Below are 14,709 nucleotides of genomic sequence, written 5' to 3'. Positions count from 1 at the left end.
TATATATATATATATATATATATATATATATATATATATATATATATATATATATATATATATATATATATATATATATATATATATATATATATATATATATATATATATATATATATATATATATATATATATATATATATATATATATATATATATAACAGGATCAGTAGGCCACCGAGCACAAAAGCTTTTGACAAAGCATGCATTCAAGCAGTGGACAATGAGTCCAATGACTCCAGGAATTTAGAACGGTGGAGGACTCTCTAAGAGCTTGTTCGGTTAGCTAGGAATCTACCCAGTAATTATTCTAGCTCATCAAAGGTTATATAAATTAGTCGAGCATTTCTAGTAGGAATTGTTCCAGGGCATAGTACCTGAAGAACCAAACGATCCTAAGGGATATATATATATATATATATATATATATATATATATATATATATATATATATATATATATATATATATATATATGTGGAGAGTATATTCAATAGTCAGCTACAAAATAAGTTATTCTGTAGCCACCTCTATTTACGATAATTTTATATACTAATTTACGATAATGTCAATACATATTTACGATAGTTGGGTTACTATAACACATGGGGATATTTACCATAACGTTATAGTAAACCACTTAGTAAGGAGTTACTATAATCTTGTAAATTAATATAGTAATTATCGTAACTCAAAGTGGCTACAGAGTAGTAGTTCTATATATATATATATATAGTATTCCTATATGTTATCCTGGGTACCAAATAATATTCAGTACCCGAGCCCGTCCACGCGCACCCATTCCACGGCCCCAGTCCGTAGCTGACCCAGCAGCAGCCAGCACGCACCACCCCCCTCTGCTCCACCATGGGTCACCATTATTCCCGGTAAAAAAGAATTGACTGGTTTCATCCGTATCCATCGCCACCACATGACCTCAGCCCCCCCCCCCCCCGACCACCCCTCCGTGCCGGTCATGGGAGAATCGGTTGCATCCGGCTCCGTCGCTCCCGTGGTCCGTGGCTGCCATCCTTCCCCACTGCCCGTGTGCCTCCGCCGGCAAAACTCCGGTGACACTTGGTTATATATGCCGCCGTCGCACCCGAGGCGGCCATCCTCCTCGCACCGCCGCCCTTCCGTTCCTTGCCTCGCCGCTGCTGTGGGCACACCCAGCACCACCGTCTTCACTGAAAGGTCCTTGTATGGTTTTGGTAATTGAGTGACAACCTAGGTGGACTAATTATGTTTATGTGAGATACACAGGTGATTAGTCCACAGGTACATATGTGTGAGCAACATATGCCATGAAGGTGAAAATGACTTGGAGATGTTGCAAAGCTCACACATGTGATGATGAAGGAGCTCATTGCACATGAGACATGGCATTGAGTCATGTGATCAAGGTGGAGAAGATCAAGACATGACTTGGCTTGATGGACTGGTTGCAAGCGTGAAGGGCAAGTCGCAGGCTTTGGAGCGATGGACCGCGTGGCGGTGAAGCTTGAGCAAGACTTGGCGCCGATAGACAAAGGCAACGGTGAAAAGCAAGTGAAGTCAAGATCGATGAACCAATATGATCACGTGATGATATGAAGTGGATCATATCATTGTTGATCATGTTGATGCATGTGTTGCATCGATATTGGAGGAGATGGAATGGAATACGCAAGACAAAGGTATAACCTAGGGCATTTTATTTTACCGGTCATAGGTGTGTAGAGAAGTTGATGACCGGGTTTACGATAGATGGCCATACTATCAAGAGGGGCAAACTTATTTGCATATTGGTCATCTAGTACCACTCGAGTGATCTAACCTTGCATCGTTGCTAACATTGAGTGGCGTGGCAAGTTGAGTGACTAATCCTTTGGGAAATGATTGTGAAAATGCTAACACACATACACATGGTGGTGTACACTTAGTGGTGGTGGCACATTTACAAAGAAGATGAAGTTGGAATTGATGTGGATCAACTCGGCGATGAAACGGAGGCAAGGGTTCGAAACTCCACCGGTGGAGTGTTCGCCCGTAGAGTGCGGATAGTCCGACGATACCACCGGCGCCCTATATAGAAAAGATAGGGTCTCACAGAGTGGACCAGACGCTGGTCACGTGGTGACCGGACGCTGGGGTCATGCATCCAGTCAGTGGCGGCAGAGAGCGTGCAGGCGTCGGTCTTCGACCGAACGCTAGCACTGGAAGTGACCGGATGCTGGCAGGGTGTGTCCGGTCAGGCTGACGTACGGTGACGTAGGCAACACAGAAAAGTTGGAGAAGGACCGGACGCTGACGATGCGTCCTATCATGACCGACCGGACGCGTCCGGTCGCGACTAGTACCTTACTAGAAACGACCGGACGCTGGGGTTGGTGCGTTCGGTCAGTTTGAGCAGCTACGTCCGGTCATCACTTGACCATTGAGATCAAGTGACTAAGGTTGAATGGAGGCGACATGTGGCGAGCATCCGTTGACCGGACGCTGAGGTCCTGCATCCGGTCGATACGACCGGAGCGTCCGATCGTCCCTAGTTTTGTCCAGTGAAGGGGTAACGGCTAGTTTAGCCCGTGGGGCTATAAATAGAAGGTGGCCTCGGCCATGGCTGGGGCTGAGCACCTTGGGGGACTTTGTGTCCATGCTTGAGAGTGCTTGGGAGCCTTCAATCTCACATATACTTGATAGTGATCATCCGATTGTGTGAGAGAGCGATTCTAGTGCGATTGTATCGTGAGGTTGCATTGAGTGGCACTAGGTGATCGAGTTGCAAGCCGGTGGTGCTTGTTACTCTTGGAGGTTGCCACCTCCTAGACGGCTTGGTGGTGGTCTCTGTCGAAGCCCGCAAGAAGCTTGTGCGGTGCTCCAGAGAAAAGCCTTATGAGGGGCATTGTGCTCGCCCCGCGGGAGCCGCGAAGAGCAACTCTAGTAAAGCGTGTCATTGAGCTACCCTTACTTTTGGGGTAGGTTCTTACGGTGCCCGATGTGCGGGCTTGGTGGGTGATGCCAATTAGCCGCCGAACCACCAAGTGAGCGGTCGACACAATGGGGACTAGCGTGTTGGCAAGCACATGAACCTCGGGAGAAAAATCACCGTGTCAACCTTGTTCTTCCCGTTGGTTTGCATCCTCGTTACACAAGCTTGTAATTAATTTCATATACATTGTGCTTGTGTAGTTGCTCTTGTAATTAGTTAGCTTGTGTAGCTCACTAGTTACCTTCTTGCTTGTGTAGCATAGAAGTAGCTCCCTTGCGTGGCTAATTTAGTTTGTTTAACCTTGTTAGTCACATTGCTTAGTTTGTGTAGCTAAGTATTTGTGCTCTCTAATTTGGCATTGGTTGCCTTGTTATTGAGCATTGCTGGTAAGCTTAGGTGGCTTTGCGCTTTTGCTTACTAGCATGTGTAGGAGCTCCCTTGTTGCTTAAAGTACTAGTGGCATAGGTTTGTGTGACCTTGCTTCTAGAATTGGTTAGGTGAGCTCTAGCTAGCCCGGCACCTTTGTTGCTTAATTAGCATCTTTGGAAGGTGCTAGAGAACATAAATAGAGGGGTGTAGTCTTGGCTAGACCGATAGTTTTAATTCCGCACGTGATTAATTTTAGAAAGGACTATTCATCCCCCTCTAGTCCACCATCTCGACCCTACATTCACCTCACCCAATCAGCTTGCCGTCGCCACGAACCACAACTGTTTCTATTATCGTATGATTTGTTTTGGTTTTTTTTTTGCCTAAATCCAGGAGATTGGTTGGATGATCCCCTCCCAAATTCATCTATATGAAGTGCGTTGCATCCTTTATCGCGGAGGCAAGCTTACGACTCTTTCTTTCTTTTTTGTTTCCGTTAGAACCTAACAGGATTATGCAACAATATGATTGGCTTGTTTTTGTGCAGATCGCCTGTGAAACATCAGTGCCAGGATCGCCTGTGAATTTCTCCCATCCTCTTGGTCCTGCAGGCCAGATCTGCATGTTGCTCGGCTGCGCCTTCTTCGCTAGATTCGAACCATGCATGAAGTTGATTTTTGACACAAATTTCTACATCCTCATGGCATGCGGATAATGGATGTGCAAGCACCAAGGTTCAGGAATCGTGCCCTTCTTTATTACACAAAATACATATTTATAAATTGACCATGTTTCTGCATCCAACTACATTTGGAGTAGGAATGCATGAGCTCGATCAAGCTGTTGTAGTACCGCCAGGCTATCTCTTCTATTTTGGTTCTCAAGTGTCCAAGTGTCACCGACTTGATATGTTAGGCAAAACATATTAGCTGCAGACGGTCCAATGAACAATTAATGGTTAACCAATTAGCTATCACCATAAATATTCATTTCTAGAAACAGATATTAGGAATTTAGGATTATTCCAGAAAACAGGTGGTCATAGAAATCCTAGCCTACTAAATAATAATAAAAATTATTATTTAGAAACACAATAGTGCATACAGATTATGTGTCTCTGCTCACGGTTACCTAGGTCAATGTGAGTATTAGAGAGCATAGGTCCAGTTTTGCATTAGTAAATTTCATCAATCAGCAAGCTGTAGTTCCAGCTTTCACTCCTTGTATGTATGTTTGTACGTCACATGAATAAATAGTTCAGTCCAGATTTGGCAAGCCATTAATATAAACAGATGAGATTTCGCCCATCACTAATACATGGGTAGCGTGCTTGCGGTAGTAGCTCATCTAAGGCACATATGCCTAAGAAAAACAGAGCTTATGGAGTAGAAAACAAAGCAAGGCCATTAGAGTAACCTTGCCTGGTACCTTGACACTAGCAAATCACTTTTTAAACCTGATTTTTATGGTTTGGCACTAACTTTAAACATGATTTTTGTGCTTGTAAAATTGTACTATGATTTAGCATGATAGATACTTTATTCAGCATGGCAGGAAATTAGCAAGCAGAGAACTCTAACAAGGGAAGACTAGGTGCACTGCAGAGGTCAGTTCCACTGCACTTCAACAACTGTAAAGTATCTTTTTAAACCTGTGTTTTCGAAGTTTTTGCATGTCACTAAGACTTCCAGTTGATCCATTTATACGAGTATAAGTATAATACTTTAATTCGGTGACTATGTTTATCTTTCACCTTTTTCTATAGTATGTAGAATGTATCATGTGCTTACTAAATTATTTTTGCATACTTATTTCCCATTTATGTCAACTTGAAGGTCCTATAATCGTATCATATTTGAATGGTTAGTGGACGTTGTACCCTTCATTTACTATGTATTCAACAATAGATTAGAAGTCAGGAAAAAGTATTTATGCTATTTCAGATAATTCATACTCATTAATTTTTTTTGTTGATTTGACAAGAGAAATTAATTTTATTGTGTTCAGCACATAGGTAATTCAATATAGCCTATAGCTCTTTGAGATGAAAGCATCAAATGCATTAGCTAATTTTGATTTCAGCTATTTTGAAATCGTTCAATGCTCAGCAATGGGACCGCTTGTTAGGTAAAGCAGTGATGTTTTTGTTTTTGTTGGGGAAGCATGATTGCCCGTTTGGCATGGTGGCCTATGGTGGTGTTTGGTTCAACTTTCTCTCCCTGGAGAATATGGAGTAGTACGTGCCCAGTACTACCGAATTTGCCTGGGTGTTCTAGTTCTTTACTCGGCTTGGATCTTGTATTTGTTGGTTTTAACTCGCATAACTAAAATTAATTTTTGCATCACATCACTTGACCTTTTGCTGGTACAGTTTTCTCAAATTGGTTTGTGATTTTGTTTCACTGAAACTATTCCTATTAATTTATGCCCCGTTCGCTTGGCTGATAAGCCATGGCTGAAAGTACTGTTGATTGATTTATTGTGAGAGAAAAATACTGTTCGTTGGCTGAAAAAGTACGACTTATAAGCCAAGCGAACAGGGCGTTATGTTGGCTCATTCTGCAAGGTATGTGTTGCATGGAAAATGTGCATATCTCTTTATCGCATTTTAAAACCTTCATCGAACAACTTCATAAACTCATTTTCTTTAGCTCCGGCGTCCCATGGTAAAAACTTACACGTTATTGTTCTGATAGTTTTTATGCTCACGCTACTTCTAGATCACAAATATTCCCACTCTATTTAAATATGCATATCTCAAGTTAGTTGATACTGTATTTTGCCCTATGTACCAGATATGTTGTTCCTTTCATTACTCAATAGGCATTAGCTAGGACTAGGACTATATTTTCATTATACACGATAGAGTCATTGATTTCTGCACCATAGTCAAATGTTTACAACGATCTGATTTGGTACTCATTCCTTGCAGAAATTGATCTTTCTAAAAAACAAGAGTTTTAGTTTGCTTATATGTGTACCAAATTTGTTTGCTCATATTTATTTGACAAAGATAATTGCTTGGTCCATTTGGTGCTGCTTATAAGCACTGTAGTTTGTCCGGTAGAGATCTTTAGGGCCTATTTGGGACTGCTCTGCTCCACCTTTTGTAGCTCCGCTCCCAAACTTTCCTGCCAAATAGGTCCAACTCCACAAACTCTGCTCCCAAAAAAAGATGGAGTTTTGGTCCAACTCCATGTTTTTCCCAGAGCTCCTCAGAGGGTACTCCACGAACCAGCGTTTCGTATGTCCTCGTGGAGTTGAAGGTAATTACCCGCAATTGCCACTAGTTACGCAAATACCGTTTTGTTCTATTCATGTTTCCTCCCGTCGCCCCCACCCGACGCCATCATCCTCTACTCCCGTCGCCTCTCTCCTCTAGGCTCCAGCCCGTCCTCCCCAAACCCTAGCAACGCCGCTGCTCATTCCAGCCACCACGGCAAGACATCCGGCTAGGTGATGGACGGAGAAGATAGATCCGTTGATCCTGAACTGGATCCTCTCTTTTCTTACCCCCAAATCCCCTCCGTCTTCCCTCCCACAACTTCGCATGAAGCTGCTGCCGGCGTGTCCGTGGGTCGAGGAAGCTCGCCGGCGCCTAGGGTGGGGCTGGCGCGGCCTCCTCCGGCAGCGCCGCCGGTGGCCTCCGTCTAGGCCGGGACAGGTGGTGGCCGTCCAGGACCAGCTGCTGGCTGATCAGGGCAGGCCGCCCCACAAGCCACGGCTGACCAATGCCCTCTGGCATGTGCTTCACGCAAACGACCACTACCAGCAAAGAAGAAAGATGAACATGTATTGCTCCTTGCTGTAAAACTTCAAAATGAGCTTCATGATGCCTTGAATAGATAGTATTTGTGCGACAGTGCTAGCAAAATTCAATAGATTGTCCTGAGTGCTTGAACATACTATTGCAATATCATGGTCGGGGTGATCAAATGGACTGGAACGATGCACATTTGCAATTAGCCTACGAGTTGATGGCTGAACAAGTTAGTAGAGGCAATCGCCCAAATACTCATTTGAACTCTGACTGGTATCTCATTATCAAAGACTCAAATTAAGAACAAGTGGGATAAATTAAAGACTGATTGGACAATTTGGCTAAAGTTGAAGAGGAGGTAAACATGTACTGGTTGGAACAATGCGACCCAAACAATTGACATGGAGGCTGAGTGGTGGAAGAAAGCAAAAAATGTGAGTGCTATCAACGTATCAATAATTTTGTATGGCTTTATGTACTGATGTAATGATATATGTACTAATGTTTTTTGCAGGATATTCCAGGGTGTGGCAAGTTTAGGAAAAAGCCTATCCAAAATGAGGATTTGCTTAGGGAAATGTTTAGAAATATTACAAATGAGGAAGCAGATCATTGGAACCCTTTTAGTGACAATCCTATTATCCCTACTAGCCAAGAGCAACCTTTTGATGTAGACGACAGTGAATATGTTGATGGAGAGAATAGTGTCCAAGGTGACCTATTTGATGCCAACAAGGAGGGGGATGAGGAGGTTCAGGAAGTCACTCCAAGTGCGGTTCCAAATAAAAAACCTTGTGTTGCTGCTGTGGATAGGAAAAAGGCAAAGTCAAGCACAGCTCTTCTAATGGTTGAAGCAATTTCAAAGATATCTGACTGTTCAAGTTCATTTACAGCAAAGAAGCAAGAAGGGATCACCATCACGAAAATAATGGAGCATGTGAAGGACTGTGGTGCGGCGTATGGTTCAGATGAGCATGACATTGCCACCCAGCTGTTTGTGAAGAAGGAACACAGAGAAATGTTTATGACCTTGCATACTAGAGAAATTAGGCTCAATTGGCTTAGGAAGAGGCACAATGACAAATATGAAAGTTAGTTTTTTTGGCAACATGTATGCTATTATTTGTGCACCTGTATGCTATTATTTGTGCACATATATGCTATTATTTGTGCACCTGTATGCTACTATTTGTGACCCTGGAACCATGTATTGCTATTTGAACCATTATTTATCTATGTATTATTATTTTGACCATTATTTATCTATGTATTGGTGCATGTACGTCTATTTTTTCTCTGTGTATGTCCTTTTTTTCTCTGTGTGTTGCTGTTTTGTCTCTAATTGGCATCCTGTATGGCCTTTTTTTTACCTCTATGCAGAGTGATGATGAAACTGATACCTCTGACAATGAGAGCATGGCATTTTGGAATCTTGTATTGGCTGGTGCTAAACTTGCTGTAGCTTATGTTGAATTATATTTTGACAAAAATCCACCTAGGACATTACTCCTTAGTGGTATGGGCTGGTTGCTAGAGACGCTGAACACACCGGGAGAATGTCATTCGCAGCTTCGGATGAGCACACAGATGTTCTATGACCTTCATGATTTATTGGTTGGAAGGTATGGTCTGAAACCATCCCTACATATAAACACTCAGGAGATGTTGGCAGTGTTCTTATTTGTGTTATCTGGAAATGAATCTAATAGAAAAGCACAAAACCGGTTCAAGCACTCGGGTGAAACTATTCATAGGAAATTTGATGAGGTACTGAATGCTTACATGGATATGTCTAGAGATTTTATTAGACCAAAGGACCCCAACTTCCGAACTGTTCACAGGAGGATAAGAGATGACCGTAGAGCATATCCACATTTCAAAGATTGCATTGGTGATCTAGATGGTACTCATATCCGAGTTTCGTTACCACCTGACGATCAAGTAAGATATATTGGAAAGTCTGGTATACCTACTCAAAACGTTCTAGCAAGTTGTGACTTTGATATGAGGTTCACTTATGTGTCGGCGGGACAGCCGGGCTCTATGCATGATACTAGTGTTCTGTACAATGCAATTAGAGTGGACGAGAGCTTTTTTCCACACCCTCCAAAAGGTATTAAAAATATGACCATGCACTTTATTATTTGATCAAATGCTTACAAATGTGATCTGATATTTTGTTTCTAATAATTATAGGCAAATATTATGTTGTCGATGCGGGATATCCTAATCGTCCGGGATACCTTTGTCCTTATAAAGGTGAGAGGTATCATATGCCGGAGTGGCATAGAGGAATGGAACCAAAGACTCCTAAAGAAAGGTTCAATCGTGTTCACTCATCCATCCGCAATGTTATTGAGCGATCATTTGGAGTGCTAAAAATGAAATGGCAGATTCTATATAAAATGGCGTCCTACCCGATGTTCAAGCAAAAATGATTGTTGTGGCTACTATGGTCCTTCACAACTTCATTTGTGAGCATGGCGGTGAAGACTTGGACTTCGCTCGGTGCGACCGTGATCCAAATTATGTTCCAGAGATTCCGGAAAGGTACCTAAAATATGTGGCTAGATCAAATGGCTCTACTGATGCACCGAATGCTCCTACTATGGACAAATTCCATGATGACTTGGCCACCGCTCTTTCTCTAGCTTGGAACTAGAATTATGTATTAGTCACTATTCTCTAGTTATCTATGGACAACTATTTCTATTAGAATAATGGACTTTGTTATCTTATTTATCATTAGTCATGTACGGACAATTATTTGTATCCGAAATATGAACTTTATCAATTATCCATCAAGCGCTTTGAAATTTACGTGACAAAAGTATGGAATTATTTAGCCGAAATATTTGTTTTTTACTTTTCTCCAATAAATTAAATGAGATTATAATATTTACACCATATTTGAATTGGTAAAAAAAATATTCAATTACACATGCTCTGCATACAACAGAACATACACCAAACATCGATCAGGGGCATAGTAGAAATTTCCTATAGAAACCTCATGTTTCCAGAGCTGGAGCTAAACTGTGTGCCAAACAGGTCCACTTGCTCCAGAAACTCCACAGTGGAGCTGCTCTGTGGTGGAGTTGGTGGAGCAGAGCTAGAAAAGGTGGAGCAGAGTAGTCCCAAACAGGCCCTTAGTTGGTTGATGTTTATTGTAGCACAAAGGTAGCAGTGATTGTAAGTAGCCTTCTCATGAATTGTGAAGTGGGTGTCTTTTAGAATCAGAATCAGAAGGAACTGATAGTTTTTTATGCTCACGCTACAATCACCATACTTCGCTTATAAAAATATGTTACTGCTTCTCATATACAGTTATACAATTCAGATATTTACCATCTTTTGCCGATTGATATGCATGACGTGTACAAATAAGCATGTTGTTGGGACACATGTTGCAGGTCTGAGGGAAGATTATTTGAGATAGCATGTATGACACATTTAAGATATACTCAATTGAAAGAGATATTTTGTATATATATTCTTCTCTCTGAAAAAGACAAGACATTCTCCATGGATAGCACGCTTTTTAGCCATATTCATCTAAAAGAAAAAATATAAATATTTGTAGTTTTCACAATCTTAAGTAGATATTAGGGGGAGATTGCTCTACAATGAATAGTTTATATTTTGTTTGCTATTTTTGTACTTAATTAACTAATTATATTATTACTTATAATGGTTTTGATCAAGCAGGATATATTCGGGGTTGTCTAACCTATGCTTTCAGTAGGGTGGTTGTTTCTGTTTCGTGCCCTGCTCTGCTTATGCTCCCTATACAGTGCTACTGCTGCAGCATGTCCTCCTCACGGTGCTCCTGGATACCAATAAATGGTTCTTGCAGCTGTATATTCTTCATACATGGCATGTTACAAAGAGCAGTCAAGTAGCCACTAGAATTGTATTAAATTTACAAATTTCCAAGTCACTTTGGTTAACAAATCATGTTTGTCACCAACTTACTTTTATGCTTTGATCCTAGACGAGCATAAAAAATGCTGCACATACTTTGATTTGACAATTTTATTGTTAACAATTTTATATTTAACTATAAAAAGTCATTCTTGACGGGGATTAACAATTAAAAGCATATCTCAATTTTATACTGATAACAAAAATTCATTGTTCTTGACGGCGATATAGCGTGAGCACTACCAAGAAAAATGCAAAAAAAAAAATGCAAAAAAGAACATGAAAAGTCCACGCAAAAGAGATGCAAAAAAAAAAGAATGTGAAAAGTTCACGACAAAAAAAGTGAAAAGTCAACGCAAATAAGGAACAGAAACTCAGTCAACGCAAAACAAAACAGAAAAACGGGTCCATATGTGGAAAAAAACACGGCCACAGAGGAAAAACCACAAAAAAACACGCCTGAGGGCGCACGGGACGGTGGTGGAGCGGAGGGGCTCGAGTTCTGAATATTATTTAGTACCCTGGATACCAACTAGCGCAACACACACACACACACACACACACACACACACATATATATATATATATATATATATATATATATATATATATATATATATATATATATATATATATATATATATATATGGTTTTCCTCTCAATTCATTTCAGTGGTACATAAACTTTTGTTTCCACTAGCACCTCCTATATATATATATATATATATATATATATATATATATATATATATATATATATATATATATATATATATATATATATATATATATATATATATATATGGTTTTCCTCTCAATTCATTTCAGTGGTACATAAACTTTTGTTTCCACTAGCACCTCCTCACTTCCACCCCTTTCTTTGTGGACTTTATATATCCTTCTCTCTCTGGTTGAATGTCACATGAGAAGAGGTGACGCCCCAAAGTCTCAGTGAAAATGGAGGAGCATGCATGCATATGATGCATGAGAGTACGTGTGTGGTAGTGAAATTTTTACACTTTCCATTCATTAAAAAAAATACGCTTTCCAGTCAAATACTTAGGTAGACGGTTAGACTAGAGCCCCCCTTTTAATTCAAGACTTCTGTGGTCGCATTTGCATGCATTTAGTAATAGTTGGGTCTTTGGAGAGTACTGCAGTATACTCCAGAGGCACATCGTGTGCTGGCTGCTGGGCAACTAAACCGCCAGGGCCGGGCCGGGGTTAGCTTCAGGGCCAAGTTGTAGGCTTGGCCTAACTTACGCGGCAGCTGATGATACTGAACGACAGTCAACTGAGGACGAACGGCCCGGGCAAGCAGAAGGAGAGGGTACTGCGTGCATGCGCATATCACGGGAAACTCCAGGAGTACTTGACCACCGTGTCTATCGTCCATTGCCCCACACACCTACTACACTGCACCAAACCAAACAACCACCCTTGCTACTTGCATTGTATGCAAGTCAAACAGGTAGAACTGCTTCCTGCATTCCAGAAAGGGACCCAAGAATAGACAACGTTTCGCACGGGTTGGCTGACGGCTGATAGCTGATAATAAGCAGTTAAGCCAACAGAGCGAAATAATCACTACTAGTACTCGCTCGCTTGTATATACGAGCGGAATTTGTCACTGGCGATGTTGGCTTAACTTATCAGTTACTGTATTCTTCTCTCACAATAGATCAGCGAACGTATTTCGAAATCACTGTGTGTCGTGCCGTTCACTACTAAACTTGCTCTCATCAACGAGCACCTCGAGGCGCACGGCGCCAAGGCATCAGCAGTGCAGGACTGACCCTGGATCGCAGATTACATTGTCTACAGGCTCAATGTGGTCCCCTAGCATCGTCGTAATCTCCCCATTCAATTTAATTTCTTTCAATACTCTTGTCGCTCTCTCGTGTCTTGTCCGTTTTCAATTTCGCTGCTGTTCGTTTCGCTGAAATTTGACTTATGCTGATTTGTTATGAGAGAAAAACATTGTTCGTTCACTGAAAAGTACTGCTAAAGTAGTGCAGTAGAATAGGGTCATTATGTTTCATTGCGACAAGTCCAACAAAATGACATCTTTTAATATGTTGCATACGCATAAAACTTTTCTTTTTTAGCCAATAATGAACGACTACGTAATGCAACTCATATATACAAATGCAATCAAGGTTGTCAACACTATCTAGGCTATCAATCAAGCTGATTTTGTGTATGTGTTTATTTGTGCTTGTGTGTCTGTAATTTGTTCTTGTAACAGCCTCTTTCATGGTGACATTCCTAGTGCTATAGCTACTCTCAACTAGTATCTCAGCAATAAATTAAAAGGGTTTTAGTTTGGTTTCCGCTTTACTATGAGCGCCCGTGTTGCTCATGTTATGACTACCTCAGTTTAGAGAATCTGGCAAGGGTCCAGAAGTATTCGTGTTGATATGTTAGGTTAGTTGTCTCTAGGATTGTTTGTCACCCAATCAAGTCACCATGTAATGTAGGAGTATGTATAAAACAACACGTACATGAGGTTTAGTACAGATAATCCACAATTAGTAGCGTGTATTCATATTGTTCACATTGGCACTATGATCAGGGGTAAATCTTACATGGTCATCTTACATTCATGATCCCGCGAACTCGTTTAGATGTCATTTTTTTAGGTTGCCATATATCTAGGAAACGATAGTTTTCCAAAAACTCTCAACTTTACTGATGTTTTCACGTGCTTCATTTATAATACGTTATCTATGCTGAGTTGCCGAGATTCACCTAAAGTTCAAATTTCGTTGGGTTTAATTTGGAGCACATCGTCCTTGAGTTTCAAGTTTTTGGATTATTTTTAGTGAAATACTGTATGACCAAACTAGTAGGTGACTGCATTGTGGAATGTGGATAGACCTTCATTGTTCTCCGGCCCAGTGGCCCATCTAAGCAAACAAACTGGATGGAGATTATTCAACCAGGCAGCCAGCAAATCACATGGAGAGAATCATATGTGTCTTTCTTCCATATTTCTACAAACAATGTTTAAAAGACCTGTTTTAAAAGCTCCAAAATTAAAAAGGTGTTTTTTATCCAGGAAGACGACGAGCAGAGTAATTTATTATTAGTTTCTTACTATCTATTTAGGCCCTTAAGATATTTAGAGTTCATATATATCTTCTTCCGGTGCTCCAGTCCATCTCGGTTAAAAAGCAGGCTTTTACGGTTTTACCTAGGCTTTTAGGTTCTTGTGATCATTTTTCCCCTGATAAGCAGGTTGAAATATTTTTTCAGTTCCTTCGAGCCAAGGCCATGCTTCACACTTGCTTCTTTGGGGGTGTTCGGATCACCCGGACAAAAAATTGTGCAGATTTTAGATGTCAAATAGAAAAACTAAACATGGACTAATCATAGACTAAAAGAACTAATGGAGACTAATTGATGGTTAGAACTATTTAAAAATAGTTCATGGTTAATCCATGTTTAGCCCATTATCCCATGACGAACTAATTTTAGTCACGTGATCTGAACAAGTCCTTAAATAACGTTTGGTTCAGAGAATGGGACGGGACGGAGCAGGGCAATCCCACTTTCACTGATGTTTGGTTCGGAGACAAAGGGAACGAAATCATCCTTAGAGAGAAATATTCCTCTAGATTTGGGGATGCATCCGTCTCCCAAAAATGTGTTAGGCACTTGTCCCCCGGTGACGTTGTTCTCTTCCAT

Source organism: Miscanthus floridulus, chromosome 2 (genome assembly GCF_019320115.1).
Source record: "Miscanthus floridulus cultivar M001 chromosome 2, ASM1932011v1, whole genome shotgun sequence".
In the NCBI taxonomy this organism is placed as follows: Eukaryota; Viridiplantae; Streptophyta; class Magnoliopsida; order Poales; family Poaceae; genus Miscanthus; species Miscanthus floridulus.
This window is presented reverse-complemented; position numbering follows the sequence as displayed.